The sequence below is a fragment of the Mandrillus leucophaeus genome, unplaced genomic scaffold (genome assembly GCF_000951045.1).
Source record: "Mandrillus leucophaeus isolate KB7577 unplaced genomic scaffold, Mleu.le_1.0 Scaffold106, whole genome shotgun sequence".
In the NCBI taxonomy this organism is placed as follows: domain Eukaryota; kingdom Metazoa; phylum Chordata; class Mammalia; order Primates; family Cercopithecidae; genus Mandrillus; species Mandrillus leucophaeus.
In genome coordinates, this window is record NW_012098765.1 from 2988585 (window position 1) to 2991079 (window position 2495).

A 2495-nucleotide genomic window follows, 5' to 3' on the forward strand; every position below is an offset into this window, starting at 1 on the left:
GGTTTACCCTCCAGCTGGTCCGCAAATGCACCAGCAGTAATAAACAATGGTTGTTTTAAGATGCCGAGTTTTGGGGGTAGCTTATTACACAGCATTATTGTGACAAAATCTGACTGATGTATTCCCTAAACGTACTGGATGGTTCCAGCTTACTTTCTACCAGGGTTGTCACTAACAGTGATGAGGATCATGGCTAGTGTCTGTACTGTGCTAAACTCTCTATATGAATTGACTCACAAACGACCCCCCGCTTTTTTTTTTTTTTTTTAAAGAGACAGGGTTGGCCAGGAGCAGCGGCTCACACCTGTAATCCCAGCACTTTGGGAGGCCAAGGCAGGTGGATCACTTGAGGTCAGGAGTCCGAGACCAGCCTGGCCAACATGGTGAAACCCTGACTGTACTAAAAATACAAAAAGTAGTTGGGTATGGTGGCAGGTGCCTATAGTCCCAGCTACTTGGGAGGCTTTGGTGAGAGGATCACTTGAACCTGGGAAGTGGAGGTTGCAGTGAGCCAAGATCGCGCCACTGCACTCCAGCGTGGATGACAGAGCGAGACTCCATCTCAGTGAAAAAAAATAAAGAGACAGGGTCTTTTTCTGTCACTCAGACTGGAGTGCAGTGGTACGATTATGGCTTGCTGTAGCCTCAAACTTCTGGGCTTAAGCAATCCTCCAGCCATGGCCTCCCAAAGTGCTGGGATTACAGGAGTAAACCACTGCACCCAGCCACAACCCATTTTTCTTGACTAGCCAACAGAGGCTCAGAAGTCACTTGGCCAAGAGATCACATGGTTAGAAGATGGCAGGACAAAGGCTTGAATTACTTTTGTCATCAGAGCCCAATTTAACTGCTGGGATATTTTGCTACCTTCCATCACACAGAGGCCCCAACGTATACAGTGTGCTGCCTGGGTTTGAATCTCAGCTCTGCTTCTTCCTAGCTGCATACCCTTGTACAGTTTACTTTAATCTTTACAACGAGACTTCTCCTCTGTTAAATGGGGCTGGTAACAGAATTTACTTTCTACTGTTACAGTAAAAATTTATTGCCTGAAACAATAGGGCCTTTAAAAGTGTTAGCTGTTATTATTAGTGTGTGATGTTGCCATAATTGCTGTTAATTTCTCCACCTTTCTCTTTTGCCAATCCTGGCTACTTACCAGTCATAGTAATTAAGGTAGTTCTACTATCATGCCCATTTGGCAGATGAAGGAACTGAAGGTGGCAGAGATCGGCAAATCACCCAGGGTCACACAATTGATAATCCTGCCCATCCTTTAAAGCCGAGCTGCAGACTGGGCACGGTGGCTCATGCCTGTAATCCCAGCACTTTGGGAGGCCAAGGCAGGTGGATCATCTGAGGTCAGGAGTTCGAGACCAGCCTGGCCAACATGGCGAGACCCCTGTCTCTATAAAAAATACAAAAATTAGCCAGGTGTGGTGGCGCACGCCTGTAGCCCTGGCTACTTGGAAAGCTGAGGTGGAAGAATCACTTGAACCCGGGAGGTGGAAGGTGCAGTGAGCTGCAATCATGCTACTGCACTCCAGCCTGGATCATAGACTGAGATGACTCTGTCTCAAAAAAAAAAAAAAAGTCCAGCTTCAATGCCACCCCCTCCTGGAAGCACGCCCCCACCCTGTAAATTCCTAGCCTGTGACTCCACCTCTGCAGAAGCTTTCCCTTCTTAAGTCCCCACCTCTCCTGTTTGTGTCGAAACCCTGTGAGAGAGGGAACATCTCATGGTTTTATGCTTTATTTCTGTATTTCCCAGGATGGGCCTAAGTCAGTCCCCCTTCAAAATCTGTATGTGATCATGTCACTCCCTGCTTCAAATCCTCTAATGGCTTCCACTACATCAAATAAAATACCCCAAGTCCTCGCCATGGCCCCCACGGTCCTATGTGATCTGGCTCCTGCCTGCCTTTCTGATCTTACTTCCTCCCATCTCTGCCTCAATGCGTGCTGTTCTGGTCTTGCTATTCTCCAATGAGCCACACTCATTCCCACTTCAGGATATACGCCCCACTGTTCCCCTTCCCCAGATCTTTGGAAGGCTGGGTCCCCTTTATTCAGGTCTCTGCTCAAATGTTGCCTTCCCTGACCGTCCAATGTAAAGAAACCCTCTGCTCCAGCCTTTGCCTTAGTCCATCGAGAGCCCCTGATACTCTCTGAAATTTTGGTATCCATCTATTCATCATTTTTTCCTGTTCACCGGAATATAAATTCCATAATGGGGGGAGGGGGAAATCTTGCCTTGTTCACTTCTGTAATCCCAGAGCTGAGGACAGTGCCTAGTACAGACTAGGCGCTTAATAATTACTGGTGGAATGAACCAATGAATGAATGACGGCAGGTGAGGAGCTCCTTAGGGTAGGATGAGTGGGGAGGCAGTGCTGTGGAGGCACTGTGTCCTCTGTGTCTGGCGCAGAGCAGAACCATCACCCAGGAGGAAGCCCTGGCCATAAGAGGCCCGCTGACTCTTTGGCCAGATAACA

At 48.1% G+C, this 2495-nt stretch overlaps 1 protein-coding gene across 1 annotated transcript in view; it reads right to left on the reverse strand.

Annotated features, from left to right (window-relative positions):
* The window catches only part of MAP3K10 (mitogen-activated protein kinase kinase kinase 10), a 41794-nt gene that overhangs the window by 30067 nt on the left and 9232 nt on the right, over nucleotides 1–2495 (reverse strand). The window lies entirely within an intron of this gene.